Here is a 27,267-nt window from a genome sequence, read left to right as displayed (position 1 = left end):
GGTAAGGTTAGCTTTATGTGATCATGGTCTATATATGTACTCCTTCTGGGAATGAAACCCATCTGTCTCAGCACTGTGCAATGATTAATAGGTTTTTATCCCATACTGCCTCCGTGATGCAGTGGGCTATTAGACCCCTTTGACAGAGCAGAGACACAGGGAGTTTAAGGGTCTAGCCTACATGGACAGGTGCAGGTAGGCACATGCTCCCCTGCTTGTGCTGGCTGGATGTGGGTGTTTGGGCCTGGAAGCCGTGAACAGGCTGCTGGGCTTGGGCCATGCTCAGCAGAGCCCTTTTCCCTGGCACAGCACCATGCCAATGGCTCCCAGGCAGGAGCTGTCTCATGAGCAGCCAGCCAGGGAGCAGAGGGCACAGCTGTGTCTGCAGCCAGCTGTGGGGACACCTTTTCAGGGACAGGGACAGACTGAGGGCACAGCTGTGTCTGCAGCCAGCTGTGGGGACACCTTTTCAGGGACAGGGACAGACTGAGGGCACAGCTGTGTCTGCAGCCAGCTGTGGGGACACATTTGCACGGACAGGGAGTGACTGAGGGAACAGGTGTGTCTGCAGCCAGTCATGGGGACATCTTTACAGGGACATGGATCCTGATCAGGGACATGTCCTGATCAAGGGCACCCAGCCATTAGCAGAGGAGGGATGAGCTCACTGGAGCCTGAGTAGCCAATTCACAGGATCATCAGGACTTGAGGGAATGGCCTGAATTTTTGTCAGGAGAGGTTTAAGGTAGATAATAGAAGAAGGTTCTTCACCCAGAGAGTGGTTGGCCACTTCATCAGGGAAGTGATCGCAGCTCCAGGTCTGACAGAGTTCAAGAAGCACTTGGACAATGCCCTCAGGAGTATGGGGGAGATCCCGGGGTATGGTCCTGTGCAGGGCCAGGAGTTGGACTTGATGATCCTGATGGGTCTCTTCCAACTCAGCATATTCTGTGATTCTGTGACTGTTCCTATCCTTCATCTGACAAGCTACAAATTAGGCACACTAGCTGCAAGACAGCACCTCAGAGAAGAGGAGGAAGAGAGAACCTTTAGAGGGTGCTCCTTCCATCCCAGAATTGGGAACAGGGCCCAGGAAATCAAGGGGATCAGCCATTGGAGCACAGCAAATTATGCACATGTTTTCAGCAGGGGATCTTCCATTTCACTGCTTTTCATTTTAGTAGAAAAGCCCTTCTGGCAGCTCCAGGAATATATCATAGCTGTGAATGACTGCTATTATTGCCCACTTTAAATACACAGTAAGAAAAAATAAACAACAACATATTTCTCTCTCTTTAGGATGGCTCAGGTTGAGATTAATTTGGTATACATCCTTAAAATACACCTGCAAATGTTCAGTCATGATTCTGGCACACACTCCATGCGTCAAAGGTTGTGCCTTGTGGAGGTCTCCCCTTTAGAGAGTCAGGAGGCACACCGAGAGCATGAATTACTTATTGGATACAAACCTGTTTATAACAGCTCTCATTAAAAAAGGAGAAGGGAGCACCCTTGGAAAGAAGCAACTGAAAGATTAGTTCTTTGATTAATTGATTTTCAGGCCAGTAAGGACCATTTTGGTCCTCTCACTCATTCTCCTGTGTGAAAAGTCAGGGGATTTTCCCAGAGATTGCCAGGGTTCTGCTGGAGATGATGAGATGTCTGTGGGGACAACCATCTGCCCAAGTGCTGCCAGTCTCCAGATCAGTGCCTCAGTCTAGCAAGGGCCAAATTTCACAGCCTGCAGACATTTCATTTTCCATTTGGCATCCTGCTGATTTCATCAGAAGTGTTAACTGAGAAAAGACTGCACATGGACCCTGAACCAGAATCTGGAACAGACAGCAATCTTTTTAAAAGCATTTCCCTCAGCCTCTGAAACAGCATGTCAAGTGCTGTGGTTCCCTCTGCCCCTGAGACATTGTACCAAAACTTCTTTCCTTAGGAAGCCTTTCCAAGCCTCTGATGTGCATATTTTATAGAGAGAATTTTAAAATGAAGATGACAGTCTTGTGCACTACTCTATTTCTTAGTATTTTTTCTCTCTTCTTTAACTTTCCACTTCAGCAGGCGAAGTTTAACCGAATCAATTTCTCTATGTGCTCAGTAAAATTCTCAGCGGGAGCCACTGCTCCATAGGCTTCTTTCAGTTATTTATTGCCTGCCTCCTGTATATGTTAAGAGATATGCTACAAGCTTAGAAAACAATTAATCCTATTACTGTTTGGAACATGCATGTTGAAGAAGCAGTAACAGCACCAAGGTTAACTATGCAGAAAGACACAAACCAAAAAAAAAAAAAAATTAGTGGCACGTTGTGAAAATACTTCACTTAATGCACAGCATTGTTGCCGATATTTTGACTTCCCAAAGTTTAGATGTTTACACAAAACATGATGTATTTGGGTTACAGCCAGACCATCAGCTACAAGCAGGAGCTACAACATCCTCTCCCTGGAGAAGCCCTCTCTGAACTGAGCACGTTCCTGCTACCCATTATCACTCTAACTCATCTGCAGTCGTAAACAGCAGTATTTTTTCCTAAACTCAGTCATTTTGAATCCAAGTGTCTTTCACTTCCACTGACTTGTTAACAGAAAAAATTGTTCTGTATGTAGAGATGAAGACAGGTCTCAGTGTGACAATTTGGATGACATAGGTCTGCCTCAGCTCACCCTGACCAAGCATGTTGGTGCTGCTGCAGCTACTGCCTTTCAGAGGACATAAACACGATCTCAACCCCCGGGGCCAGGAGAGATCCCTGAACACTTTGCACTCAGGCAGCAGCATTAGCAGCACACCCTGGCCAAGTTCCACACTGCTGTCAGAGACCTGACCACTCACCAGCCGCACACTACACAGGGCACCTGCACCCGGAAGGCAGCTTGCTTTGAAAGATAAAATCTGTGTTCAAAGCACCAGAGCCACCAGACTCTTGAGGAGGGGATGCTGTTGTACAACAAGACCCAGAACAAGCTGCCACAGACACAGCACAGAGCTATGAGAGACACCTGTGTGTGTTGCCAGCAGTGTCGGCAAGTGACATCCCTGCCCCAGAGAAAGACAAACATCAAGTGTTCAGTGGACGTGTTAGGCAAAGACCTGGCTCTTGCTCCTGTGGTGTATTGTGCTTTCAAGTTTAGAGATGATGGGACTGTGACCATTTTTCTCTCAGTCTCACTAAATCAATTTATCTGCAGGTTAAATCAATTCATCTCTCTTTGTCATCATTTCTACATCTAGAAAATGGGGATAGAATCAGTAGCCTTCCTCTTCAGCAAAATATTTTGGGATCACAATGAGCATGATATGAGTACTCAAGTTTATCATATAGTGGCAGTTATATTATGCCACAACTCTAACTCCAAATGAAGGCAGTGTTGCTGTGAAAAAAATTCAGATATCACAATTTTGTGCTCAATCAAGACAAACCAATATATCAAATGTGGGAATCCCTTTCCCCCCTTGGGCTCCACAGCACAGGTTCTCCCTGTGGATTCCTGTACTACGCAGCAGCAAGTCCTTCCAGCTCCCTCCAGGAGCAACAACCTATCTGGGCAAAGGGACACCTGTGGGGCCTCCAGTTCCAGCTGAGGGACCCTGTGACAGCCCATGGTGCGATGGCCAGAAAAAAAATCAAATGTCTTGGTCAAATTTGCCTGACTTGAAGCCAATCCACATTGAACTTTTCCAGCAGAAAACCTCATATTCCCCTTTGACCACTTCCAGTGAGAAGCCAGTGTACAGAATACGTTTCATCTGCTCTGATCCACGTTGACACACCCTCTACACATCTGGACATCCATGAAACTTCATGAATTTGTCTGCCTTCCTCTGACCTTCAAGTCCAGGACACCTCTTTTTATTTTTTTCCCCCGCTTGTTGGGGTGGCAATTGCTCCTGCTAGAATTTTATGGCGTGCAGCAGATAATGACACCATTCAGTCCTGGTACTTTTCAGGCTGACAGAGACCTTACATCTGAGCCCTCAGCCCTGATCTCTGGCAGGTCAGCCGCTGCTGGTTCTTATCTGCCAGGTGTTAGTTCTGACAGGGCAAGGCTGTGGCTCCAGACCTACTGAGCTACCTGAGGTTGATATGCTGCTGTAAAACCTTTGTTCTCAGATAACAAGTTTGCTCCACCAGTACCTCTATGCCAGGGGGGGGAAAAAAAAAAAAAACACTAAAGAAAAAAAAAAAAAAAAAAAAAAAAAAAAAAAAAAAAACAAAAAAAAAAAACACACCACTGAAAACCCATCCACACTCCAAATCCTCTCCTTGCAAGAGAAGTGAGTCATTCCTGTGCAATCCAACAGGTCTCTGAAGGAGACTCCTGGGCTGTAGTTTCCTGGGTAAAAGCACTGCTCTATTTTCTGATTTCTGCTCTCACATCTGGATTACTTAAAATTTCCTGGGCAGACTAGTACCCCTCTTGCACACCCTTCCTGCTCTGGGCAGAATCACAAGTATTCTCTCTGATATTCTTCACCTTCTCTTTATTCCCTCAACCTACCTCCTGCTATTTTTCCCGTGTTTATAAAGAGCTTTTGTCCCCAGCCCCAGCTCTCAGTCCCTTGGGAGCAGGGAATTCAGCAGCCCTTCAGTTGTCAGGGACACCAGTGACACACCACAGCCCAAAAGAGAGCCTAGCCCCCCATAGCTGAAGGCTTCTCCTCTCCCTGCACATGAGGCAGGGGCAAGAAGCTTCTCCTTTGCAGCTCAGGCTCCAGGGGAAATGTTTTCAGTACTAAAACCTAATTCTGTCTAAACATCAGAAGCCAGAAAGCAGTGAAACAGAAATTTAAAAATAATGAAACAGCTTGGTAACGCAATTCTCCACCCTCAAGTCCTCCAAAACAGCAATTCACTGCTTGAATTATGGACAGAAGTGATTGCTGAGCAAATCTGACCACTGCTACCAGAAAGGGAAATAAAGCCTCTCTCTAGTTTTACCTTCAGCCCCTGACAGCACCAGAAAATTCAGGTGAACAAGGGGAAAAAGCAATATAGGACAGCAAAGGGGAAGATCCCCTAGCTAGGAACATCGTTGCTCAAATTCTGCCTTGGTTTCAAGCTTCACTTCTGGGCATTTGTCATTTTGACTCTCTTTAATAATTGCTAATATTTACAAGTCTCCTGTTGATTCTGTTTATTCATCAGTAAATTCTGTACATAGCTCTTATCCTAAGACTTGAAAAGATTATTCAAGTCAATGGGAGTTTTTCCATGGACTTTTAATCTTATTCCCTAATTGCAAATAAAAACAATCTGTCCAAGCCAATTTCAACAAAGCACCACCAGAACATTTACAGGACAGTTTTACTTGAGAATTTCTATTGTGTACATCTCTGCTGTGCTGACAGAACATCAGACATGAAATGAGAGTTTCCCATAGCAAGGGGTTGCTCTAGAAACACAACAATTTACTTCTACTTTGACAGGACCAGGACCAAACTCTACAACAAACCCTACAAAGCAGCAGCTGATACAGCCTGCCAACACCATCAACAGAGGTGCTTTTACTGCCTGGGGGCCTGAATTTGGCCAGGCGTTTTCACATTCACCAAATGGAGTGGTCTGTCCCTGCTGCTGCTCCCTGTAAAGCTGATTCTCCACCCACAGTGGTGTACATCACCTAATAAGGAATATCTTCCATTTATACATGGCGCTTTATTATCTCTGTTACAGGGGCTTCTGCCACCCCATGAAACCTGCCTGGCCCCAAGCTCCCACTGATTATTTTCTGGGTGGGTTACTACAGATAGAAGAATACTGCCAATACTCAGTGCAACTTTCAAAGGATTATTAAAGCAATATTTTTTATATTATTATCTAGGTCTAATACTGTTTTGAATTTGCAGTTTTGGAGTTCATTTTAAAGCACTTAATTATACTTTGAGAACAAATAGTCTTATAGTACAAGTCATTTTCTCAAGTACACTTGAAGAAAGGATAGTCCATGGCTCAGTAAATACAACAGTCTGAAAAGTTATGAGCTATCAGACTAAGCTGAATTGACTTACTGATATTACCTGCAATGAATGAGTTTTAGATAGCCTCTCATAAATAGGCAGCTACAGAGCCTATGATTTTATGGATGTCTTGTACTTATCAATATATATGAGAAATGATGCTGTCAGGCTTTCGAGGGGATACTAGGTGAACCACACCACTGTCAATTTAATTTTTATGATTAAATATTTGGTGCTGTTAAAGGTTATTTAACATTTAATATAGCTGCTCTTCTACATAGCTGATAACTGTCATCTTTACATAATGCTGAAGCTGAAAATGGATGGGGAAGGCATATTTTTTAGAAGGTACCAATTTTTTTTTCCAATTTACTGTTAGATGTGTTCCAGTAATAGAATAATATTAGGTGAGTTTAAAAGGTTTTCAATATTCAGATGTACAAAAATTTAGTTTTAATGACAGCTGCAGCTGAGCTCAACGTTTGATACAGAAGTTGCTGAATTTTCCTCTGTGATAGAAAAACCTCTCCCAGGTTGTGTTGGGGAATGGCAGCTCATCCCACAGCGGGATGAGGGCTCATATCCAGGCTTATCAGTTTTTATATCTTTAAGAGAGATGTCATCAATTTAAACATCACATTCCTGTTTGATTTTTTTTTTCTGGTTAAGGTTAGTGTAGCTGAAAGAAATGAAAGATAATACTATTTTTATGTGTTTTACAGAAACCATACTTTGTGCAGTGACAGAATTCTGCCTGGGCAGGCACATGGTCCCCACACAACCACCCAATATTTAAAGAGTTAAGAGAAAAATGAAAGTGTCCCCAGGCTCTACTCAGCTCTTGGTAAGACAATTCACATGTGTAAAGGTGGGTACACAGGTACTGTTTTCAAAGCTCTTGCATACAACACCACACACACACACACACATACACACACACACACACAAAAAAAAAAAAGTGCACGAGCAAAAGATCACAATTCTTAATACCATAGAAATTACCAGTAAACTGCACAGACTTAATGGAAAGATTTGGTGCTTACATCACTCTCCACTATTTTGTTTTCTTTCAACAGCTGAGCATGTTAGCTGTGTTTCCTAAGCACAGTCCAAAGCTATGCTTTGTTTCTTCTGCACCTACACATCAAAAAGCTGCAATTTTTAAAACACCTAGTGGCAGAAAACATTTCTATAATTAAAAATGAAGCCAAAATGTATAAACAAAACCAACCGCACAACTAGAGTACAGAATAGGTCAGTTCAGGTCTTGATCCCAATTACATTTTCTGTCAAGTGGATCCCTTTGTGGAACTGAGACTGTATTTTCTTCAGTAACACTTACTACAGTACACTTACAAAGAAATCTTTATTGCTTTTCAGTGATGGAATTATATTTTTTCTGTAATAAAAGCCTTTATGTGGACTTCCCTTACTGAAGCACTAAAGTAAAAGTGCAAGCCTTTCTAATCTCCAAAAGGTATAATTCGATTTTGCTGCAGTTTAGGGTCTTTGAATAAACTGCCCGGTGTCCTGGCTCAGGTCCCCCCAGCGGGTTTGGGGCTTCACCAAGGCATCCCAAAGACAGACACAAATCATTGTTTTGCAGGCTGCAATGTCTTTCTTGTAACAACACTCATTAATTGTGATCATGCCCCCCAAACAACAGGGAAACCTGAGCAAAGTATCGCCTATCACCAACGTCGCTTATCAGTGACATTAAAAATGAGCCTGGGGGCTGTGGTACAAAAGCACACAAACAGCAAAGCACCAAAGCTCTGAGGGTCAGTGCACAGAGTCCTGGGCATCCGCTGCTCCTGCAGAAACAGGGATAGCCCTGTTCAACCATTGTGCTGCCCACACAGACAGGTTTTGCCTGGTGCGATGTAAGGAGGGTGGGTGTGCTGGGCAGGAGCTGCTGCACAGCCCTTCCTGCTCCAGCAGTGACCCGCCCAGTGCACCTGTGGTCCTGTGCATGTTGATCAGGCTGCTTTCATGCACACCACACTTCCCAGCTCTATTTCACAGCTACGAGAATTAACAACATAAACTAAAATATCAAACCGAGAAGGTGGTGCAAGCACATAAGCATGAGTTTGGGCCCAAAACACCAGCTTTGAGTGGTGCTGTCTCACAGATGGGGGTGGGGGATGGTGCTCATAGTTTCATCTCTTTTGATTACAAAACACTCAAAGAAATCAAATTTTAACTACACTGAACTGCAATGATCGTGTGTGACCTCTTCATACATAATTTTAGAGTCAAGCAGTCTCTGAACTTGTGGATCATTGAATTAAGGATTTTTTTTTCATTTTTCAGATGAAACCACTAATATGCCTAGTGCTCCCATTCAGTGCAGCAGAGCAAATTCAGATATTAAATTAAATAGACACGGTTTCAGATATTCAAATTAAGTTTCTACATCCCCTAGTGAAGTAGATTTCATTATTTCAGGTCAAACCTGCAAAATAAATAGGGCAGAAATACAGATTTCCGTATTATAAAAAGAAATGAGAAATTTTTAGCAAAAATTCTCCAACACTTGAAAGGCCTCTTCTATCTCTTTGCAACAGAGGTAGGAAGGGCAGAAAATTATGACACAGTAATTATTATGATGGATGTTGAGCCAGTCCTTTATATTAGATACACTGCTTGTGCAGGAACCAGCACTACAGATTGCATACTTCACTAAGCAGGACACTCAAGATTATAATGGGCAATACAGATTAACAACATTAGGTTAAAGCAGGATAATTCTTCTTCTTTCTCATTTCTATTCCTTTCCCATGGAACAGCTTCTGCTTCACATTTCTGTGCTCCTTGCTCCCAAGCCTTAATCTACACATCAAGCAGGCATTTTTCCATTTCAGCAGGTACAAATCTTCAGTAACTGGATGGAAATTTATAAAATTGCACTGGTGTAAAATTCAGCTATGACTTAACCTGTCTATTCTGAATTAAAGGTGATGATGTGTTTGCTTTTGCCATCTCATGCAAACAGCAGGAAAGATTAATCTTATTCAAAAGCAGCAGGAGAATTTAAGAGCTAGACTTGTCTTGGCACAGTGTAAATAATCAGCTTGGTGTTATAAAAGGGTTGATTTATCATTTTAGCAACTATTTCAGTGTCTATGAAACCAGAGAAGTGTAACACTTGTAACATAGGTAGGAGCTGAACACTGTCCTATGCTCATCCCTCAGATCTGGGGTTGCCACCAAGAAAAAGCCAAACTGTGCCTCAGTGATTACTCTTCCCTGATGTAACCTCACTCCTGATGTTCACGGAGAATCAGCTGAGTACCTTGGAGAGCTCTGACTCAGATCTTTGTCCCAGTATCCCTGGCACCAACTCACCCTGGGTCCTCAGCCTGCATGCACCCAGGCAGCCCTGCAGAGCTGCAGCAGCCCAGAACTGAGGAGGGGCTTCCTGCACACAGCGTCTCCCCAGCCCCTCTTCTCCTTGGCCCTGGGTCAGTACCGCTGCACTGTGAGTATTCTCCAAGTGGGTTAACAAACTTGAAGATAAATTAGCCTGCAGACTCATGGTGACACCAGGGACTGCAAAGCAGATGTGACTTTCATTCCTATGGTCGTAATTCATTCCCTTGTCTGGTGACTCAGCATTCCAGGTGCTGAAGTTTACCCAGGAAAGGTCTAAGGTGTCATAGGTGCTGGATGGGTACAGCTCCTATCCATTTCCAGCCAGTCACAGGGACACTGAGCAGCACTGCTCTCCTTTCCACATGATAATGCAGCAATTACACTTTGCTTTTAAGCCTTATGTTACAGCCACTCTCTGTCATGACCAACACATAAAAAAAGATACAGAAGTCCTCAGCACATCACACATTAATTCCCAGCCACACAAAACAGTTCACACAATGGCATGCTGCTTGCTATTTTATTGTGCCAAGCAATTGCCCATGCCTCTCGCCACAGGTCATTCCAGGCAGAGTATGGAGGAAACCAGAACATGGCTTGGGTTCTTAATGAATTTTTGCACTCTCTTGTGCATCCTCAGGGAGTCCTGTGCATGGGATGCCAAGGCTGCCTTGCTCAGCAGGCTGGAGCTCTTGGCAGGGCTTCCAGCCCTTTGCATTCCCACTGCTTGCTCTACACTGATTCCTGAAGGACCACTTTGCCATGTGTCAGTGACCCCTCCCAGCATGTACAGGACTGCATTCCAGCCTGGCTCATGAGGAGAGCTCTTAAATGTTTAATGTTAGCTGCAGTGGAGAAATGCTGTAAACATTCCTGTAATTGGTCTGCTTTAAAAAATTGATTTTGTGTGAAACAGCAAAGGAAGTTCACACTGTACTTTGTGGCTCAGGAGTGCTTGCAAGGCCTAAGAGGCAAAATCAGAGGGAAGGCGTTGTCTTGGCAGCACTGCTCTTTCATCATGATTTGGAGGGCAAATGTGCCTGTCTGCAGATGTGTGCATGGTGCTGCCCTCAGCCGGAGCCATCAGATGAGGAAAGAGGGGCTACACTGAGCCTCTGGAGCAGCTTAAAGGCCTTTCCTGTTTCTCCTGTGCTTAGCTCAGTTCTGCAAGGATGGACAGAAAGGCAACAAACATCTGTAGAAGGGGAAAAGTGAAGCACGAGCATAAAAAAGGGAATGCTGCAACTCAGGTGACAAAGACTGAAAGGACTGGAGATTACTTGTGCTGTGCCTTATCAGTCCTAAGGACTGGTGATAGCAGAGATAATACAAAAACAAGCTTACTGTGAATTTATGAATTGGTAAGTCACTTTGTTGTAACAGCCCTCAGTAAATCACTGTTTGTTCCTGCATTTTTGTAATGCCTTCTGTTATGCATTCCCTACTTGCTCTGTGACTTTATCTCAGTTTGCTTCTTATTTGTCAGACAGAGAATTCAAGATTTCTCCTAAATCACCTTAGCATAACTGACATTTTCACTCCTCTTGGTTTGTAGAAAAATGAGGGGGAAAGTGGTTCATTGTTTCAAGTCCTCATTCATCTAGCTGCAATTTCTGCAGAGTTGGCTTAGTCATTTTCTTACACAGAAAACAGGTGGGCACCACTGGATCTCTGGGTCAGAGGTGGGGAATGGCTCAGTGGGCATGGCCTGAACACACAGGAATGCATTGCTCAGCTCCTGGCTGAGCAGTTTTTTTGGTAAAGACACAGAGCCTCCTCCCTCTGCTCACAGCTGTTGAGCAGTGAAGGTATTTCCCTATAATCAGCCACTCAGTATTTCAGCTCCTGTCCTTCCAGGGAGAGCATTACCTATTTACAGTAGGACTTTCTACTCCTGCAAATACATACATTTTGTCTTTGATCCTGTCCAGCTTGGGGTATGTCAGTGCTATCAAGCAGAGACTTGAATGTCCCTCTATTTTCCAGGACATACCAGCCTGAAGTGGGTATTGCCTAATTGTTTTGTTCATTTTGCCATGCAGGATTTCCCCATAGTATTATTACCATGACATGGAAGAGTTTTCTTGCTTATAGGGGGTTATGCTATATCCCTTTTCTATCCTTTGAACATTGGCAGTATCACCTATATCTCTGTAGGAAAAAAAAAAAAAAAAAAAAAAAAAAAAAACCACAAAAACTACCCATCCTCTTCATTAAAGAGTTTGTGCTGTGTTCCCATTCATTCCCTATGTGTGCCTGTCACTTTCTCTTATTATTTACACAAGAAAATAATTTGTCCTGTCAGAAGTTCTGTTGCTCCTTTAATAAGGAGTAATTACATATGGAAATAAACAATCTCTCTATTTTCCTCCAGGCACAGAGACTGATCAGTTTATACTTTAGCTGCATGTACTAGACTGTTGTCTGCACGTGTGCAAAGGAGCAGGTGTGTGTGCAAAAGCAAGGGGAAGAAGGAAATTAATGAGGGAAACACTGCTTAAAGAAATCAGATTTGCATTTAGATTGATTTCTGTCCTGAAGCCAGATTAGTGTAACTTGAGTAAAACCAAGGTTGCCAGAAGTGACTTATGAGGTTGTGCACCTTAATCTGAGGCAATCCCATGGCTGCTGCAGTCACCAAAAAAAAAAAAAAAAAAAAAAAACAAACCACCCCCCCCCCCCCAAAAAAAAAGTTGTTGTGATCATTGGCTTTACAACCCAAAATACTCTGTTCAAAAGTCATTATTCAAACTTTGTGCTAGCAGAGTTTCTGAAGTGTACAAAGAGCAACCTCGCAAACACAAAGCATTGCCTTGAAAGGAGAGAACTAGTCACATTGATCAGGCATATGCAGACAGTCTTCCCCAAATTAAACCAGTTCTGATATCTCACAGATATGTGAGAGAACTAAAAAGTCTCAATTAAAAGGAGTAGGACATTTTGTAAGGCAATATTATCCATGCCCTATTATGATTTATTTCTGACACATCATGAAAGAAATAAGTTGCAACATCCCCTCAATTTCAAAAATGGTATTTTAACTTACACTCCTGAGGAAGTTTCAGAAAGCTTTTCTTTGTATCAAAAGGAAGGAACACATACGCTGAAATTAAAACGTTTTCTGAAAAATAAATTCACAAGATCAATTCATTGCTACTTTCTATATAGTAGGAATTCAATAACAGCCATAGTCCAGCCTTGCCTGGTGCAATATATCAAAGAAAATGCTCTGGCTTTTAGCAATCATTGTCTTCAAGCTGTTTTTCCCCTCGGAGGTTATTAAACCTTCAGGCACTATTAAGTCTCTCACAATGACCCTTTTGTTGTCAGAGGATGGGGCATTCCATAAGGAAATGTAATACTGAGGATGAGTAGTCATATTCTTCGACTATAGGTCAAGAATATTCAGGAGAATTTGTAATTTCAGCTGCCGAAGAAAGGAATAATTAAGTGGCCCAAGGATTCTTGTCCTGCTGCAGAAAAAGGCCTTTTCTTGTTGGATTTCTTGGTTTTCATCACTGCTTGCTGCAGGGATTAGGGTAAGCTCTTTTCATTTACAAGTAGAGTTGCTCAGGAAAAGAGGAGCTTTCTTTCCTTTTCTTAGATAAAACCTCAAGCTTTGTGTGCTTTTTAAATAGAATTCTAAAGAAAACACCCCCCAGATTTCTCCACACAAGAAGCAGCCAGTACACCTTTGGCTCTCCTCTCCAAGACATGTTTTAAACATTCCCTACTTTCTGGTAAAAGGTGAATGATATAAGCACACTGTACTAAAGTAATGAATAGTAATAAATACATCCTGCAGCTGGGTATGGGAAGAGCAGACAACTCTCGAAGAAGAGTTGGAAGTGATGGTGGGCTAGGGTATCAGCAAGACCAAGAGGGACAGGAGGGAAGTCCAGGAGACAAAACTAAACCTCCAAGGAGACAGGATGCTGGAGACCCCAGAAAAGCTGCTTGTCCTAGATGCAAGATCAGAGAGAGCAAACAGCCAACACGTAGCTGAGAAAAATACTTGTGAGGAAAGTATTTATTCTAGAAAATTCCTCTGAGCTGAAATGGCGAACATGCATAGGAGGAGCAGCAGCAATGTTCTTTACAATGTAACTGAGTGATGCCACTAGGAAGATTAGAGCTGCAGTAATGCGTAACTCTAAAAACAAGAGCTGCCTAAAAAATATTATTATTAGGAAACTAAGAAACTGCAGATAAAAAGGCAAGGCATTTACAGGAGGCATGGGAACTATTTAGTAAATCATTTGAGATGTTCAGAAGAAATACTTCCTACTTATTCTTTCAAAATATCAAATATATTGCTGATGTGGTCAAACAGGATAAAAAAGAAAAGAAAACAGGCTAAGAAGAGGTCCTTGTTTAAAAGTTCAACTCAGAAATATTAAATAGGAAGTTTAAGAAGGTAGGAAAAAATGCATCAAATGAACAGAGACAAATCAACATACTAAAGACACAAGAAGTAAATAGCAAAAAAATTTTCAATCCACAACTCAAAAAGGAATCCTACCAAAGAATTTGAAGGGCTGATAAGAAATTGAGCTATAAAGAAAGATTGAAAGAAGATAAAACCATTGCAAAAATTTTAAAAGTAATGGAGGGAGAAAAATCCAGCCATAACTGCATTCCTTGCATCAGCTTTCTTGATGGAAGAGATTAAGGATGTTCTGATATCAGAGTGGGTTTTTGTGGGGTTTTGTCAGGGTTGGGTTGGTTGGGGTTTTTTTCCCTTTTCTGCACAGGAAATATGTCTGAGAAATTGTGTCAAACTGAAATGTCAGTAAGAGACGTTTCAGAATAAATGAATAAAATTACTAGTAGCAAGTTACCAGCGCCAACATAGAACTGGATATGAAATTGCCAAAGCACTTACTGTGGCACGTACCCTATCGTTTATGTTCACTTCAGTATTAAAGATGGGAAGAAATGAAAAAAATGACAGCAATTTTTAACAGGCTTCTCAGAAGACTGAAAGAGCTAGGTCCATTTATTCTGACTGGTTGGCTAAAACTGCAACAAAGAAAAGAATTAACGGGCACTTAAATAAATACAGTGCTGTGAGAATGCACCAACATGGCTATTGAAAGACATCTTGGCTCACAAATAAGCTGGAGGAATGACCAAGGTGAACTATTTTACCCCCACTTCAGAAAAGCTGCCCTAAATATGGGTCATATTCCTCATGAAAAGCACTTCAAGAGCTTCAGACGTCCTGTGATGAGACATAGTGATATTCTGAGCCCGCTAACAGGGCCAGAGGCAGCAAATCCAGCACAGGAAGGAGGATCTGTCCCATGGGATCTGCTAGCTGTATTCACAGGTGACAGGAAAACTGATGGGAATCCTCAAGCAATCAGTTTTACTGAATGTACAAAACTGGCCCAGATACCTCACAGACAATTTAGGTTCTGAGTATCTCACACATAAAACAATGGGGTGATAAAATGGCAGATGTAACTCAATGTCAAGACAGGAAAGTCCTAAAGAGGAAACACAAGCATTTCTATACACGCATATTGAGTCTCTCCAACTCACCATTCTGAAATGTCTTGTCTTTGCCATTCACTACAGGAAAAATGAAAGAATGATAAATCAAATTCTTCTGATTTTGAAAAAAAGTATTAACTTCTGTGTATTCATCATCCAAGTCACACAGCAGAGGAAACATGGAAAGCAACCTGTCAAAATGAAGATACAAACTCTTTCTTAGAAGTTAAAGTGAACAAGATTCTACTACAGTTTAGTTAAAATTAAACTCCAAGAAACGACCAACACTGAACTATGACAATCAGGTTCTTCAGCTGCTTCATATAGCAAGCAAAAGCTCTCTCTTTGCTCTGGAGAAATCACAGCCTCCATTGTACAGCCTTTTTCAGTCTCAACCCAGGCTCTGTTTTGTAATGTATCACCAGGCTTGTTTGAGAGACACAGTCATGTTTGGTGTTTTAGCTTGTGATTTTTCCTTCACTTTGTACAAGTCACTCCCAGAGTAATTCTCTCTTACATGAGCAGGGAGACAAATACCATAGAACAAAGTCTACTGAGATCCCAAGGACCAGGACCCATGTGGAAGGGCGGGGGTACAGTGCATCCCTCCTGGAAAAGCTGCTGATCTTGATGATCTCTAAGGACAATGATCAAATTGCATAGCAAACCTAGAATACATGAGCATAATTCAGTCTTGAGATTTGTATCACAGCCTTTCCAACAGCACTGGAATTTAAGAACTATTTTGAGTGCCCTAGCTCAATTCCCTGAAGGAAGCTTCAAAACCAGCATTTCAAAAGGTCCTGAGTTCCGTGCTATGGTCTGCAATCCATAGCAAAACCAAGATAGATTACCTGAACAATATTTTCTTAAATAATTTCCTACAAGTTAGGAAAGATGAGGAGCAGTCCAGGCAAACTGTTTCCTTTTACTCTCTTCTAGATGCAAAAGCAGAAGCACAAACCTTTCCATTTTCAGGGTTTTCAAGCTGTACAAGTTGTGCTATATTACACAGACTTGCTGAAATGCTCCTAATTCAAGTGGCAAGTAATAATGAATGTATGCTGGAGTTTTAAATCAGTTTAGATTAAGCATCTCTTCATCTTTTACCATTAATTATGTTTATCACTGACTGTCAGCTTTGTGTCAAATTGTTACAGGTACATAAATCATGAATTGTCTAAAAAGCAGATAAACACAAGGTCTGTGGAATTATATTTCCCAACAATACAGCATATTAGTCTAATTTAATATTTTGCCTCAGTTAATTTCATTTCAAAATGGAAAAACACCTTTTATTGCTCTGAAATTTCAAGGATTTCTACCCTCCTCCTGTGTACAGGGATTGTTTTTGCAAAAAGAAAAATTTGTTCTTAAACAGCAGCTGTAGAAACCAGCTCCTTTCAGTGAATGAGCTTAACCTGTTTGTTTCCGTCCTTCCTAGGACTTCAAGGTACACCTCTTGACCCCAGTCTTGACTTTCACCCTGTGCTGTCTGTGTGGAAGTGATCAATGAAAAACATGTTAAGGAGATGGAAGGGACTTGTCTTGCTCAACCTGAAATACTTGTTGGGGGATTTCTGCAAAATTCATTTTGGATTGATCCAGAGCATTTCATTTGACCAAAAGAAAATAATCCTAGCTTCACTATATGGATTATTTAATTTATTTTTTTTAACCTTGAAATTCAGGTCACACTTTTTCATGAGAAATGCTTCTTTGTAACAACAGGTTGAAAAGTTTTTCTTGATGCAGTGTGGCTGTACAATGCCAAAGTGAAATGTTTCATTTGATTACTGTGGGGAAGAGGACATAAGGTTGCTGCACTGGAGTGAGGCTCAGGCCACATCACAGGTCTGAACCTCTATCATGGGCTTGGCAGTTCCTGCAGGAGGAAACAGGGCTTCAGCCACCTGTGAAAGAGAGCTTTGACATATTCTAAGTTTCTGTTCCTGTTTTATTTTGAGTCACTGAGAGAACTCCATCTAAATTTGTAAATGGCATATATCACACCATCAAAATCTTCATTTCTCAGCATACACACACTTCACCAAAATAGCACCAGTTCCTTCCAAACCTTCTGGACACATGAACAAGACACACCTGAAACAAGTTTTCACTCCATAGTTTTGTATCCCAGTGAACCCCCACTCCTCCCCAGGCACTCTGCTCATCAGCCTTTTCCTGGGACACTTCCCTGCTAGACCATGGAGTGTGCTCCCAGAGGACTTGGGCAACCACAGTTCTCAGCTGCCTGAGCTTACCCACGTATTTCCATCCACGAAACCTCTCACAAGCTACAGCAATTGGAAGTACTTCATATAGTCCCAAAATTTTATATCCTTCTCTGTGCACCACCACAATTACAAATCCTAGGAGACACAGTAACAGCTGTCACTGACACACCAAATTGCAGCCAATTCACATAGCATATTAATAATGTTGAAAAATTTAAGTACTATGGAGAAAATCAACCCTTCCTCCAACCAAAACAGTCCTAATTTTTCAGTAGAAAGCCACATTCTGTGGCAATGATTTGAGTTTAAATGTCTGTTTCCATTCATTTATACCTAGGCAGCTGTGAATCAAGGAGTTAGAGCACACTCATTCCCTCATGTCTCCAAGTATTTTTAATAAGTAATTTCAGCCAAGAAAAGGATCTGGTTTTGCATGTTTACATTTTTTCTGCTCTCGGCTCTGACCCCTCTTTTAAATCTGATTCACAAATGACAGCCCTGCAGAAAGTGCTTTTAACACAGTGTAGTAATAAATTATGAAAAAACAGATTTACAATCTAATATCCTCGTGTGCAGTGATGTGTGTTAAATAAATTGTTAACATCAGAAACCTCTGCAAATTTGGAGTATGCCTAAGAAACTCTAATCCATATTATCAACAGCAAAAGTTGTGGTTTTCTTCTCAGTCTCACTACTTAGATAAACTGGGAGCAGTCTTATTGTAAGAAATTATTATTTTCCTAGCATGCTCTTCATTAGTTCAAAACAGCAACAGTCCACTAAAAAAAAAAAACCTTGTTTTTTTGTGGATTTTTCTGACTAGCATCTACTCTTTAGTCATTAGTTAGCAAAATGTTTACTCCTATAAAAATATTCATTTCCGAGGGATTGTTAATTATACTTTATTGAGAAACAATCAGTTATTTAGTTGAGTTACCCACCCCTTTAGAAAATTAAAAGCTGAGATACTCATTTTTGCAGTGAATATCTATCCAGTAATTACCATATTTACTTTTCATTTATGGGGGAATAATCTGTTTTAATTAAGCCTAACTGAAGAACTTTTATCAGATGTAATTATCCCTTTCGATAAATATGTCTCCAGTAATTACAGTTAACCATGGGATTTATAGCTCTTAAGTCATTTGGTGGGAAACATAATAAATCTTTAGTAATACATGCTAAATTACTATAAATTAATTCAGATCATTAACATAATAAACAAATTAGGAAAATTTCACTTAATTAGTTTGGGTGGTTAACTCAAAATCCCTTGTAAAGCTTCATAGTAATCAAAATTTTACCAGTATTTTTAGAGATAAATTTTTTGTAACAAACCTGTTTGAATATTTACACAGGAAATTAGATAACTGCTGAAACCCAGAACACACATATTCCTTTTAGACCATAGAGCCTTTAGGAATTGATGTTGGGTAACATTTAAAATGCAGTTAATTGTGCCTCACAGGTTTTTAGGTCTGTACCATTGCATAGTGAAGAACCTGCATGGTGGTAAAGTAAGATTTTAGAAGTAAGGTACTTCCTCTCTCCTTCCCTTTTTTGTGAGTCCTCAAAAAGGCAGGTACAGGGAAAGGTAACAGCTGAGCACTCAGTGACCAGGAGCAAGGGATTCCACAGGGACAACAAAGCAGCTTGAGCAGGCAGGGGTAGGTGGCCAGCCTGGATTAACCCACTGCACCAGGAGCAATGCACCAGGGGACCAGAACTGAACTGACAACCTAAAGGACAACCCTGCAGCCTCTTACTGAGGCACATCCCAACCTGCACTATCAGTCCAGCAAATGCAGCTGTCTCCTTGCAAATTCTTATTCCCTGTTCCATGCCCAGACAGCACAAGAACAGTGGGGTGTGGACCTGACATCAGGCACGTGAAGTGGTGGCTCTCAGAAATCCCTTTGCCATCTTTGTCTTGAACTGAACTGTCAGTGTATCCACCAAAGGTTTTCCTGAGCATTGTTCCCCTCCTCTGCATAGACTGTGGGAGACAAACTCTGCAGAATGTCAGTGTGCTGGCACACAAACAGCTTACAATTCCTGCTCACAAACACACCATCCCAGCAGTGTTTCCACCTCCTGCTAGTTAGAGATAAGTCTTGAGCTTAGTTCAGCCAAGACAAAACCCATCTCTATATCTAAACCACTCATCAGATTACGTGGTCAAGGTGAGGAATACAGATGAACAAAGATGGGCTTTTTAGTCATGAACTTTTGGAGTTTAATCTTCTTAGATAAACTCAGACAAGCAAAGAGCTTTCCTGCAGGCAAAATATCTTTCATAAATAGAGAACAAAGCAATCACCAAAACTTATTATTAATAGAACATTTAAAATCCTTTTCTCCCTGAAGCCTCATTGGATCTTTCAATCATGGAATGTCCAATGTGGGAATGTCCCCTTTATTCCGTGCTGTCCTACTTTGCTGTGGTGACCTGAGAGGCACAAGGAGTATTTGGCTCAGGCTGGCTGGTTTTTTCTGCTCTTTAAGTTGAAGCCTGTATAGGTGAAGAACATAGGAGAGAGAAACTTTCCATTGCCTGGCTTCAGGTCTCAGACAATTCCCTGCATATAAAGAAAAATGACAAAACCAGTTTGGGGGATCTCGACTCAATTTTTATGTACCAATTTTGGTCTTAGCATTTTCCCTACTCCCTCCCTGCCTAGCAAGAGTCTTTTGGCTGCTTGTAAGGACCTTTTCTTCTGGCCTTCACGGGTGGTTCTGCCCATAGTGATCCAGAGGCCATAGAATATCTCCTCTGCCTCTCCCTGCTCCAGTCCCAGGAGGGGAGCAGGCAGGAAGGAAAGGGCAGAAATCACAAGGTTGTCACAGAAGCCCTCAGGAACACAGGGCAGCAAAACGAAAAAGAGAGAAAATCAAAGTCATGACTTCACACAAGCCTTTGTTTCACCCAGGAACCCTGGCAGGACTCAGCAGCCCTTCTCCACACCAATATGGAAGCTGGAGAAACTGGTCAGTTGATAGGCAGTAGTGTTTAAACAGTCCTAAGATAGAAGAGTGCACGACAGACCCCTCAGGGGAGGCAGAGCAGATCCTCCCCTCCCTGAAAACGTTGACTTTCAGGGTTCAAACTCTTTGGAAAAATTTCCCTCCTATGTCTGGCAGAATACCCAGGACTAGGACAATACAAAGCATGCACCATGCACAGAGTTGGAGCTATCCATCTACAAATGAAAGAATTTCACCCTGAACTTAACCTTTTAATACATCAGAAATTGTCCATTTTCATGCTTTATTTTCTAAAGATGGATGGTGCAGATGTTTTATTTGACTTGGTGCTGGGAAACTCAAAATCCTATTTGTATTTCCAAAATGCCATGTTAACTTTCCTCCCATTTTTACTTAACTCATTTTTTACCTTAGTCATATTAATGGTTATATAATAATATTAGACAACGTTTGCTAACCATTAACTCCAAAAATAATGGTTGTGCTAAATCAGAGCTAATTAGTGTGTCACAAACTCCAGTCCTAGCACAGGGTGATGACTGAATGAAAAGAATGTAATGTCACTTCACCAAGAATTACATATACAATTTTAAGAGGTATTTTAAATATTTTTCTTAATAGCTGTCAGCAGAAACGATGGGATGTGATTCTTTAGAGAGCATTGCTCTTTACTAAGTACAGGCAAGTGAGTCATCACCAGCCTTACAGTGGCTGCAGAAAACAGATTTAATATTAATTTATGAATAGCTGAACTTTTTCTCTTTAACATCTAACAGTGAATTATGCTCTAAAGCCTTTATATTTCACTGCACATCAGCAGGGTTGTCAGGAGCAAAAGATCAGGATAACATAATTCTTATGGCTTGTTCTCACGCACCCCTCATTTACTCCTGAAGCAGCCTGAATCATCCTGAAAGTAAGATACATGGGGTGGCAAAATTTAAATGTGAAAGGAGTTGCTCTTTAAGGGCCATCAAGTTTTTAAAAGCATAACTTCCAGCTGAAACCGTGGGAGTGGGATTCTCTCAAACAGACACCGAGTCATTCACATTCATTTCCAGCGCCCGTGAGCAAAGGAAGGTCAGGCCACTGGCTGTGCCTATGTACCTGCATCCCAGCTCGCAGCAGGGGCAGGAGGAAAATGCAGATGGCAAAGCCTCCCGAGGCTCAGGATTTTCACCTTTTCAAATCCTCTCTCTAATTCACTTAATGGTATGAAGCAATGTGCAGCTACACCAGTTCCTCGGTGCCTCAGGGGTCACAGAACAGGCTGCCAAGAGTAACTTCTGCCATTGTAACCAACAGATCACAGCCTTTTATGGATTCCATACATTTTTAACTCTCCAAAGTCTTTGCAATGTAGAGGTGATACATCACATCACCATACAGAGCATAAAATTACATGACAGCTTTGGTAATCTCCACAACTAGACCCCTAAACCCAAATTTCACAACTGTGTAGGCAAAGACACTTCAAACATGCTCATGGCACGCTGCAGAATCACAGTTTTAACACTGGGTTTCACTTTTAACTTTTTCTTGCTTTTCACATTTATGAAACATCTACAAACATACGTAAGATCAGATACCTCTCTACTGCCGGTGAGAAGATGAAAAAAAAATCAGGCCTCAAGGATCTATTTATAGAAGATATCTTGGCAGATTTTTTTTCTTCTTTTTTCCTTTCAAATGTGAAGTCATCACCAAGGGCTTCACAAGACCAGCAGAAAGTGTGATTCCATCACCACACAATGCAGTATCTTGGCAAAGCCCTACCCTGCTTCCTCCCAACACTTCCTGTGCAACATGGGATGAGGAGCGCCACTACAAAAAAAACCCACACACAATTCTCTGATCTCACATCAGGCTGAGCTTTTTACATTAACTCAGAGAGATGACAGCCCCATTCCCCTTCCTTTCCTTTCTTGATATTCCATCTTCGATCTCCATAGATGACAGCTCCTACCCTGCCTTAGGATTCCCAGAAAACATTGAGATAATCTTACTCTTTAAGCCCTTGAGTGCAAAGGGTTACAAAAAACCTCATAAGTACATAGCCGCAAGTTGCCCTTCTGCTGCTTCTATCATGATATGCTTGGACACAAGCACAAAAGAACTTGGATTTTTCTACCACTCAAAGTAAGATATCAAAATGCAATATTTCATTATAATTTATTTTGAAATTAGCAAACAGCTGTTAATTACAGGCTCCTGGAAATCTGGGTATCATTTTAGTATTACCATCAAGTGTGGAAGGAAGAAGCTTCAAGCTCTAGGGAGCAGGCTCCAGTTTAGCTGCACTCAAAAATCTAACTTAGACCAAGGTGCAAAGACATCAAATACATGGTACAAAGTTCAAAGACATGCGGGCTGCAGCAGTGTAACTTTCACTGCTGAGCTTTGACAGATGAACTGCATTTCTCTAACATTTCAGAAACCTGAGATCCTTCGATTAGACTCCGCAAGAGAGACTCTCACACCTGATGGAGGAGAAGGCTTCGGTTAAGGATCTGACCTCTGGTATTATGATGATTTAGGAGGACAGCAAGTCCTCCACAGGAACATCCACAGGACACTTAATGGAACACTATTCCCTTACCAAGCAGACAAAGGAAGAAAGAAGGTGAAAGCTTTTGTGTAGGACTCTATTATTACCACTACTACCTGGGTGTTCTGTCTGCTCGAACTATCTCTGTGATCTCTCAGGTGTGGTGAAACACTGACTAATACTGGACGTAAAATTGGTTAGCCTCGATGATCTTAGTAACTCTCAACACTCTCTGAGCAGTGAAAACTCAACAGGCAGCTGCTCTCTCCTCTGCAGGCTATTTTCTCTGTGACAGTAAATACATCCAGCACTACTTCTGTTTCACCCCTTCAAGTGCTGCTGGTACAAACCATCGATTATAATTTTATAATGCCTTGGAGGCTGGTTGTTATATTAGGTAATCATGAGACGGTTACAGAACTATGCAAGGAAAGTGAAGCCTCAGGCTGTTACGGTAACTAGCAAACCTGTCATTAATTACTGAGAAAAAAAAGCCTTCTGCCTTTTAAATAATTTATACGGCTGGATCTACAGTTGAAAAAGATTAAACCCAATTAAAATGGAATCTTTAAATTCCAAGGGAAAGGCTGACTTCTGGACTTGGCCACCACCAGCAGAGCACAGATAAGGACCACGGCTAATGACGATCCTGCCCCCAGGCTGGCACACAGCACTTCCAACTCGTGCTCTGGGCTGGGATTCCCTTTATGAAATAATTTCAGACAAAGATAAAGACCTCCTAATCTTAAGCTTGCACATTGGATGCCTTGCTTAAGCACTTTATCCCTATGACCAGCATATCTTTGGAAGGGTTTCTTTGTTTTTGTCTTTAGGGTTTAGCGAAGGGTAATGTAATCTTCCAACAGGGTTACTGCCCTCCTAGGTCTCAATTTAATTGGGCTGTGCTGTAGTTCAATTCCTATGTACATTCAAAAAAATCTTTGGGTGAATTCAATCCATATATATAATATAGCCCCACAGTATGCAAAGCAGTGTGCTAATGCACTCCAAACTCATTCGCATTCTTCTTTCACAGGGAGCAGCTTTTATTATGCTGTATTTTAAAATGAAGTAAAATGTGGCAAAATATTAATCTCATCATTATGCTTCCTTATAGCAGTCCTTGCTGTATCTCCTGTTATGTCTGAAAATAGATCAGCGCTGCCCCAATTTTCTGAACTCCAAAGCTTACTGAGAGGACTTTTTTTTCCAGTCTGGTGATTCAGGTATTAGGCATCAACAAGTTCTCAGATCAAGTGCTTTCAAAGGTCTTGGACACTTCAGCTTTCCAGAGTAATTCCAGAGTTCTAAAGGTATGTTCTTCTAGCATAACATGAAAAAATCTGCATATACATATATTTATAAAAATAAATATTATATAGATTTATATACACTTTTACACATGCATCCACTATATATCCCATCACTGTAAAGGACATAACTGTGCTAATCCTCAACCTGTGTGGTCCATCCAATGGGCATCCCAATCAGTAGAAATAACTTCTAGTTATGCTGGGGCTTTAGGATTTTTTTTTTAATTCATTTTATAGTACTTCAAAGCATTCTATTCTATTATCTCTGGCTGGAAGGTAAGAAATCCTTTCTTCATTGCAGACTGAGGTCTTTTTGTACATATCCAATGTCTTATTTTCAAATGAAAATTGTTGCACCACTACCTACGTTTGTCTGCAGGCTCTAGTCAATACCTGTGCTGCTTTATCTCTCTGCACAGAGGGACCACACCCCACAGTACATATTTCTCACTACTACAGTGGTCTTCCTTAAAATTACCTACTAGATAAACTTTAGTATTACTTTTCAATGTTAAGGTTATCTGAAAAATTATATTTGACATTAGCATCCACCCATTATGCTAAGTATTCCCAAAACCACACTGGTTAACCTAGACTAACCTCCACATAGTTAAATTAGCCTTTCATGTCTAATTATGCCCTGTGATGGGATATATTAGTTCCAATCCTCACAGTCACAAGGGACCTGTAGTTTCAAATGACCTCTATACTTGGACAGTAATCCAAATAAAAAGAGACATGAAAGCAGGATCAAGGCCTAGACATGTAGGATTTTGTACTAGTTCCCAAGGTCAGTTCAAAGATTTGAAGACTCTTGGCACTGTTCTAGTTGGGAGCTCCTGGAAAATTAACCTGTTTCAAAACCAACAGCAGGAAAGAGTAAAGAATCTCTGTGTGTACAAATGAACTTTTTATCATGTTTGTATCCTGACAGATTCATGTGCTGTCCTCAGCTCCCTGTGCTAGCAATTCACATCCCATATTGGAGAACATACAGAAGCACTTTGGAATGAGCTAATGGTTTTACCTGGATGATAAACTGTCGTTATCTAATTGTTACACAACAATCAAAGTGGGGTTTGATGCCCTGTTCATTTATTATTTCACAGGTGATGACCTTCCCATCCATTTACTGTTCTCATTTATCTAGCCTAATTCTGATGTAACTTGATTGTTTGGTAATTTTGCTAAACTGTTCAATTTGCATTTAAAACTTATTCAATGTAAATTAATAAAATTGTAACCAGTAAGGAAATGTTGAATTAGCACAAAATAAACCTTACTTAAAGCAGATGTCAGAAGAAAAGACAATTGCTTTGCAGACTGGACAAAGCTGTTCAGACTGAAAAGTTCATGGAGCCAAGGAGAAGAGCTATATGGAATTGAGTCTCTAGTTATTACTGTAAACAATTCTTCAATGAAAAATTAAATATATTAAAATAAATTTAAAAGCATGTGGGTCTTAAGTGTTACTGTTCTTCTCACATGTTGGCTGTCCCTCACTGCATTCCTCTTAAGGCCACATTTCAGTTGTGCAACTCTGCACGAGCACGATGGAAGAGATGTGCCAAGAATATTAAGCCAAAAATCGAGGTATCTTGTGTTCTTATGCTCCACATCACCAGCCCGAAACTGGCTGAACTTTGCCCTGCACCTGAAGCAGTTTCTCTCTAACAGGCTTGTAGACTCTGAGAGCATGTCAGGTGGAGGAAAAAAATATCACTGCCAGATGGTCTTCATAAAATAACTTGTGGCTGCAGCAGAGAACTGAAGCTTGAAGTTCTTTTTTTCTGGTTGTTTAGATGTCTAGAGACACATCTGGAAAAATGGGAGTTTTGCCACTGGCTTTGGTAAGGTGAGGACATTGCCCTTCAGTCAGAAGTCATTCTGACCCTCCAGTGAACCCCAAAGAGAGCATTTGTTCAAGCAGATCAGCAACTTGCCCCTCCTCATACGTTGTTCATGCTGACCTGGCCCTTTGGTGACTTCCCTGCAGGGCCACATGTCAACTAAGTAACAAATACATCTATTGGGTGTGCTTATTTTATATAATCTCTATCTCATCCAAGTACTTTTGGCCCTTGTAATGTTTTGTTATTGTTTAGTACAACGTGGGGATTATATTCATCTCCTCACTCTCTTTCTACCTCTAGGTTCAGCTGTCATATACAGTAACAGGAGATTTGTTTATCAGTTCTGCCTCCCCAATAATGCGCTGAGGGCACAGTAGCATTGCTCTCACAGGTCACTCCTTCCCACAGCTGGCAGTCACCATGTTTGCACATCCACCATTCACTCAGTCTCCTCTCTGCACCACACTGTCCTCTCACACACAGCTGAAAGTCCCTTCCCCACTCCACAGCTCAAAACTCCTCTTGTGTTGGGATGGTCACCTGGCTAAGAAATGCAGGGGTGCCTGTGCCACCATGGAAGGCTGTTACCTGCCCTGCAAGGACACAATCCAACAGAAAATCACAGGGCAGGAAACAGAGTACGCCTGAGTAACCCCAGTCTGTCGTGTTGACTTACATCAGGGGACACCTTCCCCCAGGCAGCCCTCCAGGTCACCTTCTGCCATCTCCAGCTCAGGAATGAAAATGCAAAATGACAAACCCTTGCCCTGTGGTGTCTTCCCCAAAGCATTAACGTTTCCCATACCATCACTTCTACCACTGACTCCATAGAAATGATAAAACCCACAAAGTTCAATTTTTTTTTTCCAGCTTCAGCTCAGTGGCAAGCTTTGTGGCAGCTACTCAGCAGATACAAAGCAACACAGTCAAATCCTACAGTCCTGTAGGATAGGAAGGATGCTGAAAATCCATGAAATTGTTCTAGTAGTCATGAATGGAGGATCTAGACCACCATAGTTTACAAGAGTTGGCTATGGATCAAAACACTACAAATATGTAGGGTCTGTAAAGGGCTAAACTTAATAGAACATTCAAATCAGGCAAGAAAAAATACCCAAAAGCAGAGAAGATGTAATTATGTTCTATAAGTTCCTAAAGTAGTTTCAGCGCCCACATCTCAGTGTATGACTTTCATTATTAATGACTTAAATGCGTAAGTAACAAAGGACTGTGCTGCCATTTGCAGTTCATAATTATGCCACATTTTCCTGCCACCACTGATTCACTAATACTAATTTTGTTTAACATACAGTGTTGAGAACAGTGCAATAAATCTTGTGACATAAAGTAACAACCACTCCAGCCTTGTCTGTATGATTTCTCTCATTTCATCCAGAGCAGTTAATCTTTTTCATATTCTTTATATAGTTTTTAAAGAATTAATAGCAATAAATGCATGTTTGTATTGCATAAAATGTGAATTT

The sequence above is a fragment of the Chamaea fasciata genome, unplaced genomic scaffold (genome assembly GCF_029207755.1).
Source record: "Chamaea fasciata isolate MVZ Bird 193981 ecotype frontalis unplaced genomic scaffold, bChaFas1.0.hap1 SCAF_13, whole genome shotgun sequence".
NCBI lineage: Eukaryota > Metazoa > Chordata > Aves > Passeriformes > Sylviidae > Chamaea > Chamaea fasciata.
This window is presented reverse-complemented; position numbering follows the sequence as displayed.